Genomic DNA, 24,251 nt, shown 5'->3' on the forward strand with positions numbered 1-24,251 from the left:
GCTCCTACGGCGAACTGAGTTGAAGAAGATACCCGCGTAAGTTTTGAAACAAAACAATGTGGTAAGGGTTCAATCTAACGATAAATTTATATTTTTATGGGGCTAAGGGGAAGATAGCCGTACGCTTGAATTTTTTCTTTAAGATCATGGATTTGCCTCGAAATTGGCTAAACACACCAGCAGATATGACTGACCTCGTAACTACAATTTTACGACCGCATAAAATGTGTTGTCGACGTTAATATTTAGATTCTGTCCTAATCGCTTTTTCAATGTGATAGTTACTACTGGTAACACCAAAAAAATGTTAAAATAAAGGTTTCGGCGACTTGGTGTTGAATACTTGACGCCACAGCGCGAAAATTTCACAACCAGGCGCAGGCACACAAAAAAGGAAGAGACATTCATGGAACGCTGACTTGCAACTCAGACTTGTATTTTTCTTCGTTATCTTCGCCTGTCTTTTTAAACAATAAGACTTTTTTATTTTTATTTTCATCTCAATGCAAGACAATATTTTTTTTTATAAATTTACGGAGAATTTATACATACATTTTTTTTCTAATCTAGATATTTTTTCGGCTTCAATAATTTCCCTAGTTAGTTAATTATTATTTTTACTTATTGCGGTGCAGTTTTTTTTTTTTTTACTTCTCTCTGACACCCGCAATCTCGACAATGTACGCCTGAGTGTCCAGAAAGGACCCTGTTTGTGTTGTAGTTGTGTTCGCCTGGTCCATGCGACGTCCGTATATGTAACGCAGGGGGCGGGAGGGAGTCGTGTTTTCGAAGTAGTACTTGTTTCCAACTAATTCAAATAATTTCCATGATGAGAAATGAAACCTGCGGAACCCCAACGTTCGCTTAGCAGCTTGGAAGTTATGTTTGATTCTGTTTTCTTGACCCAAAAGGCCTTCCTGCCAGTTACACACACCGCTTGAAAACAGGGTATAGCGCGGAAGAAGGTTATCGCTAATTTTCACTCCCCCCCCTCCCCTTTGTCAGTTGCTTTCTCAATGGCTCGTATGAATTTTGAAAAACTAAATGGTACACCAATGGCGTGAAGCAAAGGGCGGGAAGAAATGGAGGTTCTAGAAAACAATATGGAAGATATATCTTTCCTGCTGCTTAGCAAACGTTGGGGATAAACAAGTTTCCTTTCTCACCATCGAAATTTTTCAAATCAATAGCAAACCAGTTCTACTGCCAAATCACAACCCCTTCTCACCCCCGATGTCGCATATACTAGCGTAAAATATATTGACATCACATAGACTAGGAGAACTTAACTACAACGTACAAAGTGTCATTTCCGAACTCTTAGGCATACAATGCCGAGATTGCGAATGTCAAACAAAAATAAAAAAAAAACTGCACTCTAATAAGTAAAATTAATATTCAAATAACTTGAGAAATTATTGAAACCGAAATGATATAGAGGCTAGAAGGAAATGGCAAGATTAAACCCTTTTTAACCTGTCAGAAAAACAAGTAGATTATTTGGCATCCAAATATAACTAAAAATAAAAAAAAACAAAAAAAAACGTATTATTGTCTGAAAAGACAGGCACAGATTAAGAAAAAGAAATACAAGTCTGAGTCGAAAGTAAGCGCAGCGTGAATGCCTCTTCCTTTTGTTTGTGCCTGTGCCTGATTGTCCATTTTTCGCGATGTGGCGTCGAGTATGCAACACAAACTCGGAAAAACATTCATTTTAACATATTTTTAGTGTTGCCAGTATAACGTTTCACTTAAAAAAATTAATGAGGAAAAAATTCAAAAGTTCACGTCACTAAAAAAAAAAATTTCGGACATAACTTTTTGGTTACGAGGTCTATGATATCTAGTGGTGTGTTTGGAAAAATTTGAGGCAAATTCGTCAGCTTGAAGAAAAATTACACGTGTACTGCTCTATTCCTCTTAAACTCCTAAAAATACAAATCGTTGGGTTGAACACCGCCACCATGTTTTGTCTCAAAACTAATGCAGGTAACTTTTTTTTTTTTTCGTCTCAGTTCGACGTAGGAGCTGCCAAAACGTCCTGTACCTTTCACGCAAACAGTGGCCAGCAATGAAAGAAGAAGAAATCTTTGGACTGCTAGCAATTTCTTTTGGCAAGCGAGTAAATTATTTTAGTTTTAAGCAGAGACCTGGGGGTCTTTTTTTTACCACCACTCCACAGACAAACGACACAAACACAACTGCTTTTATTATTTATTTATTTCAACATACTGCCAGCCGCCTGTTGGCAGCCAGGGCAGGGGTGGGCATAGACAGACACAAACAAAAATAGCACGATAACCTAGCACAGAGCAAGCATACGTAACAAATCATCGGCGATCAAAAAAAAAAAAAGAAAAAAAAAAGAAAAAAAAGTGTTTAATCATGGTAAAAAAAATGAATAAACAAAGTGGCATCGATTCACTTGACACAATCAACTCTCGAGCAAACGGTACCAATTGTGTACACACACAAAAGAAGAAAAAAAAAATAGCATGCAACAATAATAACCTAATATACCGTCTGAAGTCACCGCGAAAAAAGTTGTTCTATCATTGCTGCAAATGATGACGCTGTGGCTGCATTTGTAACACTTTCAGGCGAACTATTCCAATCATTGATTGTTCGCGTGAAAAAGCTATTTTTTAGGCAGTCAGTTCTACAGAAAGGGACCACAATAGTTTTCGAGTGCTTATTGCGCGTGTGCCTGCTTGAGTTGTAGTCCATGTACTTTTCGAATGACATGCGCGAAGAGTTGTGCACGATAGTATAAAGATGCTTGAGACGGTTTATCTTGCGACGGGTTTCAAGACGAGGCATTTTTGATATGTCGTATAATTTTGTAATTGAACTTTTTCTTCTGTATTCGTTGTACGCAAATCTAAGTGCTTTCTTCTGAACTCCCTCAATTCGGTCTACGTTGATTTTGGAAGTGGGATCCCATACCACGTCAGCATACTCCAGAACAGGGCGTACGGTGGTGCTGTACGCTGCTAGTTTTGTTTTTGGTGTACAGTGTCTTAGTTTTCTTTTTAAGATCCAGAGTTTCACCATCGCTTTCTGCACAATCCATGCTAATTACTGTTCCAATTGAGTTTTGACGTGAGTATAACACCGAGATACTTGTATTCGTTGACAGTTTCTAAGGGATGGTTGTTGATGGTGTAGCTAAAAGCAAGGGGCGTTTTCTTGCGTGTGACGCACATGTACACACACTTAGAACTGTTAAGCGACATCTGCCAATTCGTGCACCATTGCGTTATACTGTTTAGACAGTTACTGAGCTTTACCTGATTACTTCTCGAACCCACCTCTGAAAACAATACGCAGTCGTCCGCATAAAACCGGCATTGTACGCTGTCATCAACAGTAAGATCATTTATGTAAACTAGAAAAAGCAAAGGCCCGAGCACGGACCCCTGGGGCACACCAGAAATAACCGGGATAGTCGGGGAAATTACTCCTCCGACCTCAACAAATTGATGACGATTGCTTAAGTAAGAATCCAACCACCGCACGAGTCTTTCATTGCCTACGAGAGTATTAAGTTTTATCAACAGCTTCCGGTGTGGTACTCGATCGAAGGCTTTGGCAAAATCCAAGAAAATAGCATCCACCTGGCCCCCTTTATCAAGAACCTTTGCAAACTCATTTACAGTATGAAGAAGCTGCGTAACCGTCGAGAAGCCGCGCCTAAAACCATGCTGTTGATCCGATATGAAGTTATTTGCCTCAAAGTGAGTCACGAGATGCTTGAATAAAAAATGTTCGAGAACCTTGCTGCAAGAACAAAGCAAAGAAATCGGTCTATAGTTACACACTTGAAGCCTGTCACCGGCTTTATGAATTGGTATTACCTTTGCAGTTTTCCACTGATCCGGTACAATAGCCTGTTCAAGCACATTGTTGAATATAACAAAAAGAAATTTAGAGCACCATTCGGCGTATCTTTTCAGAAAAGCGTTAGGGACATTGTCTGGACCACTTGATTTTTTTATGTTTAGATTTAGAAGTGCTTCGAAAATGCCTTCCTGCGTCACCTGGACGTCCGCTACTCCTATTGCTCTTTCCCTGTATTCGGGTGACTCGCCGTCGTTAATCGTGAATACCGAAGAAAAATAGTTATTAAACGTTTTAGCGATAGCCGATTTGTCAACAACTTCTCTTCCACGTTCCTCAATCTTGGTTACGTGCTGTCGCGTGCCCTGTAAATGCCTCCAAAATTTAACTGGATCATTAAGCAGGAAGTTGGTCATTTTAACGTTGTAGTATTCATACTTGGATTTTTTTATTAGTGATTTAAGTTTTATATGCAGCACAGCTACCTTTGCTTTGCCTTTACATGTTTTGTTAAGTCTTTTTGCCTGGCGCTTTACTTGTAGAATCTCCCTCGTTACCCAAGGACTACGCTGTCTAGTATTTGTTTTCCTGGTTGGCACAAAGCGTTCTATACACGTGTTTACACTTTCTTGGAAGAAATGCCATAATTTGTTTATATCACAGCTAGTGCAGGTAGATAAATCGGAAAACCTGTCGAAGGACAACTCAAGAAAATCTAAGATACTTTCGTCTACTGCTGTGTTAAAGTCCTTAATTTTCCTTACCGTATTAGGTAGACGGTTGGGGACTAAACCTGTACAGTCTAACACTATCATGCGATGATCTGATATCCCATCTACAACTGCACAATGGTTATCTGCAACACACAGTGTATTTGAAACAAATACTAAATCAAGGAGAGAACTGGTGGTTTCAGTAACCCTCGTGGGACTCGTTACCATCTGAACAAAGTTGTTTGAGAATGCTAAATCGATCAAGAGTTCGGAGTGGCGACACGCTGACATTGAGGTCATTGTTTCCCAGTCTATATTTGGAAGATTAAAGTCACCTCCCAAAATTATATTTCTGTTGTGTTTTGACTCTTTATGCACAAAATCGTGTAAGTCGTTCAATACCTCAATGTCAGCACAAGGTGGCCTGTATACCACATCCACCAAAATACAGGAAGATAAAAGCGACACTGTCACCCACACCGCTTCAATGGGTGTGGTATTACGCAGCACAGAAAATTCCATTCCTTCTTTCAGAACTATAGCCACCCCTCCCCCTTTCGAAGAGCGATCTTTCCGTATAATTTTGTGCGTTGGGGGAACGATATCGCAATCAGAAATACTATCACTTAGATAGGTTTCGGTTATCAACAATATGTCTGGGTCGAAACTAAGAATAATGCTTTCCAAGTCGGTCGTTTTATTGACAATGCTCCTTGCATTCAGGTTTATTAGTCGAAGTTTCGTGCTAGTTGTACAAACTGCCCCTTGCACTGCAACTTCGGGAGGAGGGGGGGAGTTTGTATTTCCATGCGCTAACCGTCAGACAAGATTCTGACGCGTGGCAGGATAGACAGGAACTCTCGTATTTGCAGTATCATCCCAGATGAACACTTGTCCATTTATTTTAATTTTATCGAAAGAGAGAACGGCTTTGTCTCCATTCTTTTTTAATTCCTTAGCACTGTCCCAGAGTTTTTTCCTAATCTGCTGGACACGTGGTGAGAAGTCCTCAGAAATACTGAACCTTGAGCCCTTTAAACGCCTGCAGCTGCTCAGAACTGCACTCTTGTCCCTCTCTTCGAGAAACCTTAGGATAACTGGTCGCGTTTTGTTAGCGACCTTACGACCAAGCCTGTGTATCTTTTCAATTCCAGAGGCGTGTACACCGAGAATATCCTCAAAAATTTATTTCTTAACACAGTTTTCCAACCCTTCATTGCTTTCATCTGCTGTCTCTTTAATACCATAAACAAGTAGATTATTGCGTCTGCTTCTGTTCTCCAGGTCGTCTACTTTTCCGAGAAGGAAATTAACGTTCTTTTCAAGAGACACAATCCTTGTCTCGAAGGCTGCGACAGAAACCGCCATATTGGACAGTCCATCTACTCTGTGTTCGATTGTTGCAAGTCTAGCGTTAGTTTCCGCAATCAGTGCATCTGTAGCAGTTTTTCCCTCCTTTATATCCTTCACGTCACTTGCAATGGCCGTAAGATGCTGCATTAAATCCTCAAGGGTGGGGCCCGGGTTGGTTTCTACGTCGCCGCTTAGCATCAACAAGAGACTAAACAGGTCATGGCACACACATAACACACTCAAAAGTGACTTTGGTCTTAAAACCTTCTTAGCTGCTTGAACTTATTGATTTGATCTCACAGGTTGCAATGTTAAGACGAGATACGGATATTGTCATCATTTTCTCTACAAAATTAGGGGCGCCTTATGCTTGGAAGTTCAACCTGATGAACTCGGAAGGTCCATCTAATTCAAACGAGGATCTAGACAAAGTTAAGCATGCAGCCGAATTGATATTTCTAGTCAAACTGAGGATGTAGCAAACTGGATCGTGCAGCCCAATCGAAACATCTGGCCCAATCGAGAAAATAGCTAAATTGAGGCTTCAGCCGGATTGGGATGGTAGCTCATCGGTTCCCCCCGGTCGCTGGCGTCCGAAAGAGTCCCGCGCCTCGTTCGGCTTCTCTTTTTGTTGTCCACGCCCTCCTTTATTGTACGGCATCACACCGGCCCTCGGGAGTGTATTGCAACTTGCTCACCGGGTAAAACCATGGTGCGAATCCAGGGCTCTGACTGGCGTCATTGAATGTTCCGCTCTTCGCAAGCAGGAAACGCCGGTGACGCTTTCACGCTTTCTTTTCTTTTTTTTTAAGTTTGAGATAAATGGCGGCTCTCACTACCCCAGGCAGCACGCAGTATTGAGCCAATATTGGCGTCGGAACCGAGAAATCGAGCCAACGTCGTTTTGATACTGCCGATATTGGCTCTGGGTCGTAAAAGTCGGGCCAGTATTACTTTGATGTGGTCGATGTCGGCGGAACATCACTTGGGTTGGCCGACGCCACGCTGATATTGAATATCCAGCGCCGTTTTCCGGTAATTTGTCGGGTCTGACCGGCTATATTGGCCAATATTCGGCATTCTCGACCGTTTCTAAAAAGATACTGATTCGGTCAAATCACGCCAGCCAATCGCGGCGGCCGCCGCAGTTGCCCCGTTCCGCGCCCAGGGCGCGCCGAAAATCAAAGGCTGGAACTGGGTTTTTCCTTACAAATAAACGGAAAAACCTCTTGTTGTAGTAACTTTTCTTGGAGATCACTACAAAACAGGCCGGAGGGGGGGGGGGGGGCGTGATGTTGTCTAAAATATTTAGTTTACAAGGTTTGAGGCACAATTAATGTTGTTTTTGTACAACCATGCTTCACCGGTGATTGAGGTAGCGCCTCCCGACATAGGGGCATCCTAACTTCGGCAGTAATTCGCGGCGCATCTGCTTGGGAGTCGGTGGTGGCACCCGTTGAAGCCGCTTCCACCGTATCTGTTTCGGAGCCCAAATGGCCGATTAAAGCCAAAGTAGAAGTCGCGTGCGATTCCTCGGGTGGCCGGTTCGGGAGAAATGGTGGTGTTGCTATCGCTATTAGCTCGGTTCTCGAGTATCGGTGCGACTTTCTCAGAGCAGGCTGTATGGCAGTTTTCAAAGTGATCGGTTCCAGTAACGTTGGCTTCGCCCAAGTCCGCTGACACGGCCGCGGCCATTTTAACCGATATTGGCCCAATACTGGGCCCTGATGCAATCATGTAACTGGACCAATATTGTGAGCAATATTTCCCTGACGCTGGCACAATGTTGGCGTGCTGGCTGGGAAGGACGGCAACAAGGTCGCGATTCTCCGTGGTTCGGTGAAGAACTGTGGAACACCCTCATCCGTTGCCCCCTCCCCCCATCTCCCCCTCCCCCTCGTTAACGCATCTTCGCGGCGACCTTCTGCGGCAGCACATTAATCGGAGGCAGCATCACTTGGGGCGCGTCTTAACCTACTTCCTTACACATCGCCTACCCTGTCCATTTCGCGACGACAGTTTGCGGCGGCCCATTATCCCAGGCGTAATTTGGGTACGCGTGAAAAACTCAAGCGTTTACTCATGTCTCCGAGCCGCGCTACTACTGTCCCCTACCACGAAAACCAGGGAGAACGTGTGTTACAAAGAAGCCGGAGCCGACGCTGTCGAGCTCTCTAGCTGCAGGCGTGGCGCGCATCGGTGACTAGCATCAAAAAGGGCCAGTCGCGGGAACGGGATTCGCCCCATGGTTTTTCTTCGTGAGGGTGCAAATATACACACTCGGGACTGACTTCCCCGGCTTACAAAACCACTACACCGACCGGGCAACGTTGGCCACATCCGGAAGGGATGCCCGCGCCGAGGCGCGAATGGTTGATTTCGCCGCCCCGGACACCCAGAGGCAAAGCACGGGGCGGAGGATGACCAAGTGTTCTCCGTATCTTCTTTTAAGGCTCGGTCTCCAGGGGGCCCGAGGGGACGTGGGCAACAGGTCCTCCGGTCAAGAACTAGTCCAGCTGAGTCATGACCACTTCTTGTTGGGTCGAGGAGGTGGCGGAGCAGCGACGCCAGGATGTGGAGCAGGCGTCCGCTAGTTCCCACAGGTTCCCAGGCCGCGGTCGGCGACGTGGAATGCAGCGTTGAAAGCGGTGGCCTCGACAGCGGCGGCGTGTATAGGTGGCTAAAAGGGCGGGGGGGAGGGGGGGGATAGCTGCCGGCGCCAGAAGGTCGGTCCGGTCTTTCCACAAAAGCTGTAACGCTGCCTCCACCTTCCGTGTAACCGAGATTTTGGTTGCACGTCTAAAGTCCCCAGGCGGTCCAAATGACTCCTCAGTCTTCCGCTGGGGCGTGCCAGATGCCCGTTGTTGGTACGGCACCTAAAACCCCCAAATATGACTTTGCTGCCTCCACCATAGAGGGAGAGTCGAGGTCTTGAGCAGGTCCAAGTGGCTGCCGGCTTCATACCCCTCGCGGTGAACCAATCGCAACCTGCACATCTAGCAGGAGTCCGGCGGATCACCCGGGTGCACAGACGAAACAACGTGTACCCACAAAAAAGCGTCGGCAAATGGGGGTCGGGCTGGACGGGGGCCGGTCTCGGTTGGTGCTTCCACCGCAGCCGAGATATGAAGTGGACCGCACCCGGTTCCCTAGACGCTGTCCATGTAGCCACGGTTTGACAGAGGGGTCCACTGCGCGCGAGTCTCCCAGACGGGAACGGTCCTGCCGCGTTCCGGGGAAGACAACGCAGTTGGTGTGGGGTTGAAAGCAGCAGTCGGGCTCGCAATGCTCAGCCAGCGTTTGCCGGCTCGACGGCCGCTCTAGCTATTGCCCCGTCGCCTTCACGGTGTGGCCGCCCTCCACGTCCTGGACACCGTCCACGGCCGGCTCCATCCCGCCCTCCTCGAGGGCAAGCCTTCCAGAAAGGAATTCTGTTGCAACACAAACATCGTTGGGGGCACAGAGGAACCTTACTTTTTCGGCCACAGGCTTCATAGGGAACAAGCAACCGAGCCCGAAATACGCTCGCCGACGATGTCGTGCTCGATTCGGCGTTCACGCCAAGTCTGCTCTCCGGAGTTCGTGCGCGACTAGGAGGAAGCAACGTTTCCCCTGTTTCTCTCCGCCAGCTCTCGTTTTTATAGTTTTGATCGCAAAAAGAGTACCCATTTATGTCTGCAACGTAAACAGATTTGAACTACTGGTATTTATACTAAACCGAGCGTGTCTGTAAGAAAGATGCGGCACTCGCTTTCAAACCTCGTCTGGTCCTTCCCACTTCAGTGCTGGCGATTCTGCAAAACCGCTAGCTTGCTCAGCGGATGACTTCTCTTCAGGATCAAATCTCTGACGCTTTACTCTAGGTGACAATGGCTCCAATCGTACTGTGCCGCCTGCTCTATCCTCACGGCAGCGAGCTTCTCTTTATAGTATTGAAAGGCATCTGAAACGCGCTTCCGGCACCTGACCCCCCTCTCTGAAGAAGCTGATAGGCGTTTCAGAGAGCGGCAACCGGGTATTCCGTCGCTGCCGTACAACCAGTTTTCCAATGAAGACGGCAGCTCTTTACACGGGTTTAGGACTGCTGATGTAACCCCAGTTGATCTGTTTACGGTTGTCCAAATGGCGAAACTGAACTCAGCGATGTGCTCACCCCAGTTTTTTGTCTCTCTGCTAACGCTATGGGAGTGCTCTGCAGGTTCCAATTCATCATTTCGGTGATCTTAGCCAGAGGATAGTACAGCGGCATCCTTTTTTTTTCTTTCAAAGAAGTTAGTTCAAAGTTCAAAATTCAAATAGTTCAAAAAAAGAGTTAGTGATTACTTTACTAATAAAACTGGCAATGTCACCAACGAGACAATTAGGCGTACTGAATGGCACGAAACAAACCAACGTTTCCCAGATCCGCTCCGATATCAACTTCCTCAGCGGGTACGACTTCAGCCCGTCCGAGAAATAGTAACCGGTCACCGAGAAAAATTGGTTTCCCCTAGGGCGGTAATGGGCCAAATAAGTCGCAAGCGACTACCGCACGAAGGCTGGGTCAGTACCGAACGCTTTCTACTGAAGGAACACTGATATTAAATGCGTTTACAAATCCTCAATGAAAGTTGAATGGATGGCTGACATCAGATCATCCGCAATTGTTTTAGATTATTAGCCTTTCTTCCACGTGGGCGAGTTAAACTTAAAGAAAAGAACCATGGTTAACATCCATACGCTTTGAAAAGTGCGAACATCACGGCTGAAATGTGCCTGTTACAAGCATCGGTAATTGTGCAGACAGGTTAACGTCTGGTGCGAGTAATACAATTTGTTGTCGGACACCCAGCACAACGTCGAATTAGACGATTGCAAAAGTGTAAAATATGTAGATAAAGGGACACTGAACAAAAATTCCGAGCTCAGAAAACAGGGCTAGACGGAAAGGCGGAACTCTGCAAAACCTGCAAACACCACTCCTGCAGCGGTATCTCTAACGAATCGCCCTTGTTTTGGATAAGAAGTGCTCGACTGAACAGAGCCGACGCGGCCGACAAGACAAGTCATATCACAATTCTCGTTCCCTCTCGTCCTCGCTACGTTCCGTCAGGCTGATGAACAGAAGAGAGGAGGAAAGAAGCAAGGTCGCTTCCGTGATTCTCAAATGTTCCAGGAGGACAATGACGTGATAGCCCTCGCTTCATGACGCCCTTCGTTTCTGAAAATAAGGTCCTTTGTTTGAGATTCCGATATATGACTAATGTTTTGGAGACGGTCGCTTCCCATTCAACGCTTCTGCGGCCTTATTTTGCGAAATCCAACGTTTTGGTTCAGTATACCTTTAAGCCAGAACTATATGTAGGCTTTGTCAGTCGCTTGGAGTTGAGTGAAGATAGCAAAGATTAACTCCTGGAATGATTTATTGGAAGGGAAATGATAATGAACCATGCCCTTTAATTTGCACTCAACGAACACATTGAGGGCGAATTGTCAATAGCAAAAAATGTCTGTCAACATGTTCGTCTAAGTTTTTTTTATGCAAACACTATGGGAAAACACTCAAAGAGGGCGCATTCGAATTCCCGGTTTGAAATCAATTAAGTGTGCAAAGAACATTCACTCAATTCAAAAACAACATCGGAGCCATAACGTCATTTGTGTTAACTGAGCTATATGACATTTTAATGCATTCAAGTAAAATAAACAATCTTGTATGCCCGCCCAGATAACGAAAGCTTCTGTGATGTACGGACAAGCGAGTCGGGCAAACTGCATATGTGAACTAAACACCGTTAAAACGTTTTGCTGTTTCGTAGCTCTCAAACACACTCTTAATTAAACGCGCGCACGGACAGATGCTGTTTTCGCCACACAAATCCGAGGCGGCCAGCCTTTTAACATTGTTGTCGGGCACTGTAAACAATACCAGCTCGACTAATTGAGTCGCGGGGCCAAAAAAGAACACGAAACCGCTAATTAATAACCCGTCTTCGCACAAAGCGCGGTGTCTTTGTTTCTGCGTACTTTGGCCTATTTTACAATATTTCATGGCGCGCGTATGCGGTGCACTTTTGGGCGGGAATTCCTCACCCGAAAATAACCCCATTCGGGCTCCCGACTCGTCGTCTTTCTTGCCTTCTCTTTGCTACAAAGTACCTAAACTTGAAGCACAAGGACAGCAGTCGGAGTAGAGCAAAAAATAGAAAAAGAGGAACTCAGAGAAACACAAGCACAGATGAAGAACTGAAGGGTAGAAAAAAAATAGTGATGAAGAATAAAAAAGGAGATAAGACAAAATTAAAAATATCTAGAGGGCCCGAATTCGAAGCTCTAATGTTAGTTTTCTTTCCGGTAAAGTTGGGACTGAAGCGTGCAACCAATGCAAACCAGGTTCTACGAGATAAATTGCTGGAGCTAGAAGAAGCCTCTTCGCTATCCCCGAGAAGGGGGGAGCCAGCAGTTCAACCTGCTCCGGGAGGAACAGATGATCGAGACGACACGAGAGGAGACACGAGAGGCTCTGTGTGCCAGCGGTCGACCTTAAGGTTCGAGGTCGACCTGGAGACTGGGACTGCTGCCACCGTTTTCGTCTCGTCATCTTTTTGCCGGTGTTGTAAGGCGGGAGCATGGTGTAATATAAACATATAAGTGTGGACACCGCGAAAACTGTAACTGCCAGATAGAGTCCTTTCCTCACCTGAATTGCAAGCGGCGCTACTAGATGATCATATTAAAAATAGCGCAAAAGAGACGGGAAAAAAAAGACGAAGAAGCACACAGGACAAACGCTAGCGTTTGTCCTGTGTGCTTCTTCGTCTTTTTATCCCGTCTCTTTTGCGCTATTTTTAATATGAATGTCGATTACCAACTTGCCCAGCAGACCAAGCTTTTACAACCAGATGATCCTTTGTTAAGCGGCTAGTGGAAGCCTGCCTCGAGACAAGTTTCGCATCTGTCCCTATCATGCTTGTTTTTAAATTCATCATATTACTGCCCCACGTCACGTGGCACTTGGAACTTGCACTACGCGTATTACTTACACACTGCTTCGTCAGAAACCCTACTTTGTGTCTAAACGACGGCATTAACAGATTTATAAACGCGTTGCAAACAACAATATTTTTGGTGTGGTGTTCAAGCCATCGTCTGCCAAGATCAGAACAGGCGCTCCGAACCAACTCCGAAGGAAAAGAGCGCGCACCACTGTACACTTTTTTTTTTCTGTATTGCACCGCCTGGACGGCGGAGATGCTGTCGGTTGAGGCTACTGGGGCGCACGAGAATAGTGTTTTATCTGGTCGATCGCATCACAGCGTTCTCCATGCTTTCTGTCGTCACATATATGCATCTTACATCGTGGACTGGATTCTAGCGAGTTCGAGGACCTCGCGGACTGTCGCGTCGACTGGCGCGCCGGTGGACGCGGCGGCTTTTAGGGATTGTTGTCACGAGATGCTGCGAACTGAGGCTGTCGGGCTGTAGTATAACTATTTCACATCCCCAAGAACTCGGAACATAAACCACTTGCGCCATCTTTTTGCAGAGATGTGCAAAGAACTAACTAACTATACAATCTACCGATAAAAGTCGAGAGAGGGAAGGTTCTCCTAAAAAAATTAAGATAATGTATAAGATGTGTTAGATGTATAAATAAAAAGAATTCCATTGACATAGTACTGTTTCTGCAGGTTCCTGGAGCAAGACGTTGATTTCCTTCATTGACTCTTATAGAAATCTTCGTTCTATTTTAGTTATCTCCAATTTATGAAACAAGGATTAAGTATTTCACAAAGTTACTCGAGGGATATAGAGCACGGACTGTACGATATCAAATTTTATATGCAACTAGTCTATAACTGAATTCTGATAGGTTTACTAAGATATATTCAATTAAATATTCATTCTTTGCCCTGCTAATGTGTTTTAGTGTTACATGACAAATACCACAGGAAAAAACACTTTAGGTTTGCGAAATTACATTTATCTAAACGACGTTTTCGTGAGCTCATTATTTTATTTATTATTGCTGCAATCCCTAGCTGTTTTTTGGTAGGTAGGAAAACAGGCTGGCAAAACACAAACAGAGAAACAATGCAGAAAAAATTCTTAACATTAAAAATAATAGTTACACCATGATGAAACTAATTTAGTTGGACGGCGAATAATGACTGGCTGTGTGACAATAGTGTTATTATGGCAATTCTAGTCGTTTACTCTCCCGGGAAAAAAACGTTTATATAAAGCAGTTATTATATCTTCACGAAAAGCTGTACTACATGATTCTCCGGAGAGCTTTGCGACACTCACCCTGGTTGTTGAGAGGAAAGACGGTGAACGCAGGTGCTTTAAAAGAATCACGTTCTGGAAAAGCGAACCGACGAGATTTGTTCGTGTTTTTTTGGAGGGGGAAAAGTGTGGGGGTGAGTTTCCGCCAGAAACCTGCAGTGTTCATTCTATATGGCTTAAAATTGTTTAGATAAGCAGCTCTGACTGCGGCTACTTCGAAAGAGTCACGTTCAAAACGAGCAAAAATAAAAGTTTTAGAAGGAAGTGCGTCTCCGTTAGGGCTCTGGAGGATTCGACGTATCGGGCTACGATAATTGAAGTGCGTACCTAAATAGGTGTCCTACATGTTTGTCCGGGAACTTCGCAGGAATCGCCCTGGTCGTTGACATAAGAGGCGCTGAAGTTAGCCACTTTGACAGAATCCCTCTTCGGACGCACGAACCGGCAAACGAGAACTTCCGTTTTCGGAATGAAGGCATACTTTACGTCGCAGCCAGGTGATTTCATATGTTGGTGACCATGTCCGGTCGAGTCAAGAAGAAAAACAGTCGTGAGTTTTCATTTTGTTTTGCTCAAATCGGGAGGCAATAAAACAGACGCGAATTCATGCTTCGGGTTTTATGGGCACTAAACATGAATTGGGGTTTTCATCAGGAAAAGATTGGAAAATCATTCCCTGGCCCCTTTAACTTAACAGTAGATAACGGAGCTGGGTGAACCAGCTTTCAATTGCTAAAAAGCGAATGCTACGACCCCCAAGAGTTAACCTGAGACACGGAGGCGAAGCACGAGACAGTCCTTACGAAAGGCAAGAACTTCGGAAGTAGTTCGGGAAGAGAAGAAGGAATTCCCCTCTTACCGGGATTGTTTTCTGCGTAACAGACGAGGCTCTTGACCCCTTCGAAGGATGACTGTCACTCAAAATTCGCATAAAATTGGCGTTCCGCTTCAACTCGATTGTAGTTTCAATAGCACTGAGCGCAACTAAGGAGATCTAGTATTATCAAGTGTTTCCCCTGACGCGCGATTGCATTACTAAGATCTTCGCCGTTTGCCAAGTTACGGTGAGTGGGAGTATAGGCATGGTTTACTTACGTTGCCAAACAAAACACGTTTTTCTTGATATAAACGTTGCACTAATCTACAAAAAGAAATCGTAAATAAAAATTGGTTTGTAGCTTTTTATTGGCGCTTTGTAATACTCACAGCGCATTCATTTGAAACGTATTGTGTTGCATAGCATGAACACAAATGGAGACAGCGGCGCCCCCAGCGAAAACTTTCACCATCTTTGAACTGCGTACAAATCACTATCTCACTCTAAAAGAATATATGGGGTTCGCAAACGTGGAAAAAGTATAATTTTATGGATTATACGCGAAATAAATCGCATCGTGCGTAACCCATTGGCGCTGTAACAATGATATATTCGGCACGCAGCTTTCTTTTTCTTCTTGAAGGAGCTTATCTCTCTCTCTCTCTCTGTCTCTCTATTTGTTTTTATTTCTTCTCTCTCAAGCTTGAGATTCTCCGGAGGCTTTGAGCTTCACGGGGAGTTGGCTTCCCGATCCGAACACAAGGCACGTCTCGCAAACGAGGTTACTCTGGGGTCCTACAAACGTCCTCTGCATTCCTGGAGTTTCACTTTAGGTTACATGTACGAAAGAAGGCTCTAAACGCCTTCGTTTATGCCGTGTAGCTTCTTTTTTTTTTTATTGGCGGTATGAATATACCTTAGAACAATTTCGTTTTTCTCAATTACGGATCGTGGGCAGGCAAGCTGGTGGAAGTTTACCATATTAAAAAGGCTTTCTTCCACCACTAAAACAACATTTCTTTCTACCCCTCTCTGGGGTTAACATTATCATGCTTGTTGTTCTGCTAAAGCATGGGCCTATTTGAGTAAACAAAATACCAGATAAAAAAGAAAGTGCAAACACCATGTTTAGGCGTAAACACCCCAAGACAAGAGAAAAAACGAAAAAAAAGCACGGACAACGTCATTTAAATATAGGTAAAGTGCATATTGTTTTTGGTTATGCTACTTTTTTTCTTTTTCAAAAAAAGTTTATAAATTGGTAGGGCAGAAAATCTTCTACACTGCGGGAGCAAATCGGGGTGAAATAAAAAGAGCATTTTTTTTCACAATTTGTATAAAACAGCAATGTTAGGGAACCACGGCTGTTACAATACTTCAAAACACTATTACTCATTTTGTAAACCTGCATAGAATCGAGTTTTAATTTCTATTTCTATCTTAAATATTAATTAAGATCCACTTTTGTCAAATTCAAACGCGGCGACATGTATCACTCAAAGCTGCTGTAATGGCTTAAAGACGATTATATCCTTGCACAGCGCTAAAATGAAACTATTGGAAAACAGACTACTTTAAGGTTAATGCGAATAAAGAAACTTTATGACATTCATTGCTGACTTTGTTGTCAATGAAGGGCATAACCTTACTGAATGGCATGTCAACTGTTCTTCTCTGAAGGCGCCGCTAACGGGATTGTACTGCAATACATACGTTGTAAGGCGATTGCATGACAGGGATGTGAGGATTTGACCCGCAGATAAGCACGGAACTCAAACAGCACGAAGCCTTAGAAAAACGATTTGCATTAAATGCATACAGTTGACCACAGTATAACCATACATGAAGGAAAAACATACAATGGTAGCTTTTAAACACAGAGCGGGTTATATGACAGTCACTCAACCATATCAGGTTAAGTGTAAGCAAAGGAAGTCGACGAACCGACTCCCAGCCGACTGCGCACGCAGCGCTCATTTCTTCCATTCTTTATTACTTTCCATATTAGTACTGTTGCTTTATTTACAGATTGTAAGTAATGACACCTCACTGATTTGACACCAGCGCCTGTCGAACCACTACCTCGAGCGCCTCCGTGTAAGTCCTGACTGGAGAGAAACATCACGTATTCAGAGCGACAGCGGTGCATTGCCCCATGATACAAGGGGCACTCCAGGCTTCCCCAGAGAAAGAGCGCAAAAGAAAGCGACTGAAAAGAAGAGAAAAGAAAGCAAAAACTCAAATTTTGCAACTGTTTTTTTTTTCGCGAGCGGGCATTAGTGTTTAGCGCGGCGCTGCCGCGTTCCAAGTGTTTTGTTTTCCGAACGCTACGCCTACTTTGTCACACACTCCAACATGCTCTGAGAAAGCCGAATTTACACTGCGACGGACGATGACATGCACGTTATTAAGCGACTTTTGTTAAGTTATAGCACAAGATTACTTATAGTTATAGTTATAATACGGGATGCGTTATATTAAGGGAATATTTCAATTAATTCAAAATTATTACAAGATCAATATATAAGTCTGACAGCTCTGCTTCACCCAGACGGGACATCGAATCATAAGAATGAAATTATTTGGTGAAGTGTAGCCCGTTGAATAACATATATAAACATCGATCGTGCCTTGAGTGACTGCCGAGCATTTCATAAACACCAAGTAGAAGCGATTACTGATCTGCTGATTTACGGTTGATTACAAAAGACTTAACCGGATTATCCGGATCTCATATGATCGATACACGAAATGATTAATTTATCCTTGGGGAATTCTTCGTTTGCGCAAGTAGAGTGTGCTTCAACTTCATAGATTGCAAGCGGATTTAAATAAACGCAAACCAGTGGAGAATTACTTTTAATATTTGGTTAGCCAGCCATGCAGACACTTTCTAGAGAAATTTTGAAATTTAAGTTGCCATCAGTTTTGTCTAGGAAGGCAGTAACATTTTAGGATGGAAGCAGATAAATTGCCCGTAAAGATACCACATACTCTCTTTTCCCAAGCCCAACTAATAACGACCTCATCCAGGTTAAACGATACGAGAACATTTGCAGCCATCAAAGTTTCAATTATACGTGAAAATCTCCAACCCCCATCTCAGTTTTCCTTTTATACTTTTTTTAGCTGGTCGCTTCTACAAACAAATACAAGGGCTACGATGCGCTACACACAAAAAGAAAAGAAAACAATATTAAGGGAAAGGAGAAGAAAAGAACGACAAATTACTACATATGGACGAACATACAGTCTGCCGTGAGCAAGGAGCCGAGCTGGCTTTGAAACGTCGAGCACATTCAAGAAATAGGTTCGAGTCTACTAAGTACCCTTTCTTAAGTTTCCCTTTATGAAAACACCAATACCACCGCCCTTTCCTGAGGGAGGCTAAGAAAAATTAAAAAAATTTCGTTGAAACTAGGGATGCCACGAACCACCCTAGGTTCAAATTCGAAAGGCATCGATATATTCGAACAATCCGGGGTTCGAATTCTAACAAATTCGATATTTTCGACCGTACCGAAGTTCGAATTCAGAAAGTTCGCAACTTCCAAACGCCGTGGAGTTTCAAAATCGAAAAGTTCAAAGATTTTACGGATTCTCAAAGTTCGGGGTCGATCATTCCAAATGTTATTTTACTTAAGGTTCGAGAAATACGAAGATTTCGAATGTTCCTAACTTGATATTCGAGAGAATCGAACGTTTTAAATTTAATTGAATTTAAAGTATGAAAAATTTGAAGATTTCAAATTTCCTTGAATCTGAAGTTCCACGAATTCGAAGACTTGAAATTTCTTTAAGTCTCAAATTAAAAAAAAAAAAAAGATAGGAACGTTTCGAATTTTCATAGACATAAAGTTCGATGAATTCGAAAATTTCAAATTTTTTTCTCCATAAACTTTGAAGGTTTCAATTCTATTTTGAAAATAATCTTTAAAAAAAAATTTTTTTTGAAGGTTTTGAATTTCTTTTAAGTCCAAGTGCGCAAATTTCGAAGTTCGGTTTTCATGTTCCTCCACAGTTTCAGTTTCAAATAACATTTTCACGCCTCATTGGTTTTTACAAAATCAGGTCTAGAAAAGTTCGGGTGTGATATTTACACCGCGCGAAGTTGGTCAGGCAATTATATGTGACGAGGAGTGTCCCGGATGTCCGAATGTCCTGGAATATTTGCCAGTGCAGATTGACCTGTGGCCAGGGATGGGCAGTATTTCAAATACAACTATTTGAAATACGTATTTTAACTACTTTGTCTATTTAGCATTTGTATTTATTACAAATTCGGTAATATATTTGACGTGTGTATTTAAATACTAAAACGTGTGTATTTCAAATACAATTGTAATAAAATAAATTTTGTGGGCGAAAATACATCCCCCAAATTTATTGTCACTGTCCAGAGCAGGAAGAAAACTACGTTCTGCACCGAATGCAGTCTCTATCAATCAAGCACAAGCGTTTAGTGACATTGTGATTACGGTGCTAGTCCAGGACAAGAATAGTGACGAAATCGGCGTTCACAGGCACACTGGCTAAATAAGTGCCTGTGACAACTTGTGATGCTTTCCAGCCTGATTTCCATTCAAAATTTTGCCTGGAACATTCTAAGTGCGCGGGTCGTCCAGATTTCTGTTACTGGTGCGAGTTGCAACAATAAAACATTTTCTAGCAAGTGCTGCGCGTCTTGGTCGTCTCGGTTCTTTGTTGGTTTATACCAAAATGTAATCTACAAAAAAAAGCTGCTTGGAGTTCTGTACTTTTTTCACCTATTACGTCCGAGCTGATTACATTTTTGGGATTATATTTCTATTACGTTACTAACGCACACTAACTCCCGAGTGTGCGATGCGAAATTAAGATGAGATACCCAGAAACCCGTTGCAGGTGCCCTGAAGTCGCTGACGCAAATTTTGACGTATGTATTTGGAAAAGTATTTGGAGGAGACCAAATACGTTTAGTAGTATTTGTATCTTGTACGTAAGTGTTTTTTTTTTTTTGGAAATGTAATTAGATTTGTAATAAATACATTTTTGAAGAAGTATTTTGTATTTGTATTTCGATACATATTTGCATGTATTTTGCCCATCTCTGCCTGTGGCCTTAGATCAGTAATTGTGAGCGCCAGCCCGGGGGCGGGGGGGGGGGGGGGGGGGGGGGGAGGTCTTTCACGTGGATCACGCAGTAGTGATCACACGAACGTACGGTTTAACGATACTCATCCAGTTCGTAACGGCCAGGGGCAGGCAGGCGGTTGAGGCCTAGAAAAACCCTGAAGCGATCTGGCAAACTGCCTTCCTACCCCCTTGCACGCTGGTAGTAATCCGATCGAACGGCGCCCGAGTGACGCGGGCATATAGTAAGTTTAATTTGTACATGATGCAAAATCTTGAGGCTGGGAGTGATAATAGAAAGAAAAAGTATAAGGATACAGAAAAAAAAGGGGACAGGACAAAGCCTGAATGTCACTTCTGGAAATGAAATTTGAAAGAAAAAGTGTAAGAAGACAGAAAAAAAGAGGGGCAGGACAACGTCTCAAACTCAGCTCAGGACAACATCTCAAACTCAACTCACCTGAGTCTGAGACGTTTCCTGTCCTCTTTTTTCTATCTTTTTACATTTTTTCTATCGAATTTCATTCCCAGTCTCAGGATTTTGCATCATGATCAACATGCACCAGCTCGCCTGCACCTTGACAATTTTTTAGTTTGTGATTGCTGTGGAGGTTTATTTTTCGGGACGGAAGAAACGTGGAGTTAAAAGCGGAGAAGCCGACTCAACTCGAAGCCGAGGAGCGTTCTACTATACCAGTGGCACCTGAAAAGGAAAAACGGAGGGGAAGGGGGGGGGGGGGGGGTTCCAGTTCCCTTCCCCCTCCGCAGATATTTCGAACTGCTAAAGGAAACAATACGGGGAAAGGGGGCGTGGTGGAGCTTATTTTAATCTAAAATTTTTTTGTACATATGTAAAGCTACTGTCGCTCTTCACTCCGTAAAATATCGCGTAGATGGTCATTGTTAGAAGCTCGTTGTAAAAAGGCACTACTCGTCACATGCTTAGAGGTTCCGAAGTTCGAAACTATGTCTTTCCAACTCAAACAACTGTGCCATTGGTAAAGAAAAAAACAACAATAAATAAACATAGCAATAAATGTGCGGATGAAAGGCTGGAGAGAAAAAAGTAACTATCAAGAAACCGCCGGAAGTGTTGTATTTTTGCATATTCAGAGGCTCAGTATTTCGAGACAAGTTTTGCATACCAAAATGTGCACAGGCTAAAATAAACACGTCCCAAAAACGTAAACTAAAAACAATAAATCATTATTATTTTTTTTTTGTGATGTGCCGAATTTGAACAATATTGTGGCCAATTTGTCTGGGCCCTCATCGCACCGGTGCAGTGCGGTTCGTGGTACGCGGAAGACTAGAGGGGAGAGCGAAGCTTCCCTCTCTCCCCACAAGACTTTCCTGTACTAAACTGGAAAGAGTGTACTGCACTGGACGGGCGCGGTGTGCCTCAGACGAATAGGCCATTAGAAATCTTCCCCCACGAGTTAATTTATTCCTCAACGGGAAAACAACAATAAATACATTATTTTGTAATGTACAGATGGTAATGATATGTACTGTCTGTGGTGTTAATTTCAATGCGACACCTCAAACTATTTAGCCAAAAACAAAATTACCAATTTTAGGGCAGAATTGCCCGAAGATACATGTTTGGACATTTCTTCGAGACTCGTCTTGAAGAACAATAATTATATCTTAAGACGGCACCTACCTAGGCTATACATAGAACATTCTTAAAAGGTTTAACATCTCTACCATAAATAGCTCCGGCTATAACGCTCCTCAAATAAGGCATAAACGACAATTGTGAAAAAAACACGTCGTCTTCTACCTTGCTCCCTCGGGAATTTATTTATTTCAAAACTAAGCATGCCAGAACATTGAAATAAATGGCACTGTCTTCTGCAAGGAACGGGGAACCATATATAAAAATGCGAAAAAAAAATTACGAATGTACCTTACAGCTTGAATCTAAATGAAACAGCCCTCCGGTCTTTCGAAGTTCGACGAACTTCGAACTTTTACCCTAAAAGGTCGAAGTTTGTCGAACCTTTGACTTTGCAGGATTTGAAAGTTCGAACATGTTATAAATCGTTAGATAAATAAGTTCGAAAGTTTGAACATTATCGAATTTCTTAGCGTAGAAAGGTCGCAAGATGAAAAAGCTTCGAACTTTTTAGCGGAAAAAATTCGGAAATTCGAAAATCATCGATTTTCTAGTTTATCAAGGTCTAAAGTTTGACGCGCATCAATCTTTGCAGCGTTATAAGTTTAGAAGTTCAAAAAGGATCGAACTTTCTAGCGTTATAAGTTTGAAGGTTCGAAAAACATTGCTTTTCTGAATGTGTGAAGTTCAAAAGTTCGAAAAGTGTCGAACTTCCAAGTTTACCAAGCTCGCAATTTCGACTGCCGTCGAATTTCTCCAAATGGAAATTCGAAAACTCAACTAGGGATGCCACAAACTCTTTTCGAACCTTCAGTCGAAAAAAGTTTGCGGCATCCCTACTTGAAACCACAAATCTTAAAAGTCACAAAGCCACGTAAGGAATATTCGTTTTTGTTCATACATGAGCGTCGACTCTATTAACAATATCTTTCACTTAAGTTAACAATTCGCCCCTGCTCACGTGAACAACAATGCATTTAATATCACAGCTTGCTTTTAATTTTATTCTATGCAAAATAAGATCGGGACTCACAAAAACTGCATGATTATAACTTTCGGTTTTCATCTCAGGTCGAGTTTACTTGTTCTTTTTAAAGAACGGTTTTCATCATTCCGTCTTGTGAGGATTTCCCAGTTACGCAGCCAAAGATGCTTGAAGTTATTTTCCTTATTTCTGGTTCGAACCTTCCAGAAGAAATTGCGATTGGACTGAGATATATTTTCATCAAATTACACCTACGGCAGGGTTTTGTTTTGTGCAAGTTAGCGAAGTGAACCCCGTTCAGTGATCCATGTTTCCCAGATGGATGCCGAGATAAACAAAAGCAAAAGTGGAGGGGAGTTAAAACTTTAGGCCTCCGGTTTGTGAATGGGAAGGATATCTTAATGCAGAAATAAGCGGATTCCCAGGTTAGTCGCGAAATCGCCTGTAATGTTTTTTTTTTTTTTTTAAGATTTTCTGGTGACACCACCATACCATGAAATCCCTAATTCAACAAGCGTTTATACTGTTCTGGCTTATTTTCATTAACCTGGAGCTGCTCGATGCGAGTCGTGTTCTCAGAGAGCACATTTCTAAGTTTGAATACCCCTGATATCAGTTTGTTGGTTGTCTTCTTGTAAATGTTAGAGTCAGCTAGCAATTTGTCATATAGCGCCGAGTTAAATTGAACAAATTTCTTCATCTCGCTCACATTTGATTTCAGTTCTTGAAACCTAGTTTTCAAATTCAGTAGGTTGTCGACCTTAACGTGTACGTGTAGAACGGGGTCGATTTAAGTTTTCTTTGAAAGAAAGTCATCCAACTTTATGAGCACGTTACTCAACTGAGCTGAAACGCCCGCTAAATACGGCTGGCCGGTGTCCCCGTCCTGGGCTGTGATTGAAGTCTCCCTCCCTCCTGGGCCCTACACTTCCGGCATTGCTAAATCTCTCGTGATTTGACCCCCATCCCCGAAAAGGGATATACAGCAGCAACCGAAGAAGTATTATCTATGTTGTACGCGACAGAACACCCAGAAAACATCAAACACCGTCCGTCGGCGGCTTACCTCTTAGAGCAAGCTGGGCAGTCGTCAAAGGCGATTTTCTACCAGGAGAAAACCTAGGCGATAAAAAACAAGGCCCTCTTGGCTCCCTTTTGCTAGAACGTCCTAGACTGAGCTCCCAAAGCTTCGCTTTTGAGGCCATTATGCCTTATCTTTCGTCCTGAAGCTCGCACAAGGAAACCTATTTCCTCCCCGTCCTAATGCGTCATTTGCTTCCACATGTTTTCTAGCAGGGAATCCTTCAGTCAAGCCTCCCAGAGGGGTATGGACTACAATACGTGATGGATCGAAGAGGATTAGCCTATAATGCGGCGATTTAAATTCAATATTACAGAGTACAAATTGTCGATTTTCAACCCGTTAGAAAAAGCGCCGTTTTAAAAGTCTCAAGGAATCATAGAATCAACGTTTACTTTTTTCGAGGAATGACGAATTACTTTTTCTTTTAAGTAATCAAGTAATCTAATTAAATAGCTTTT

General features: G+C 43.1%; 1 pseudogene; it reads right to left on the reverse strand.

Moving 5' to 3' along the window:
* Positions 1–5,372: 5,372 nt before the first annotated feature.
* Positions 5,373–24,251, reverse strand: part of LOC115325757 — a 31,402-nt pseudogene continuing 12,523 nt past the window's right edge.

The sequence above is a fragment of the Ixodes scapularis genome, unplaced genomic scaffold (genome assembly GCF_016920785.2).
Source record: "Ixodes scapularis isolate PalLabHiFi unplaced genomic scaffold, ASM1692078v2 PGA_scaffold0__279_contigs__length_252992795, whole genome shotgun sequence".
In the NCBI taxonomy this organism is placed as follows: Eukaryota; Metazoa; Arthropoda; class Arachnida; order Ixodida; family Ixodidae; genus Ixodes; species Ixodes scapularis.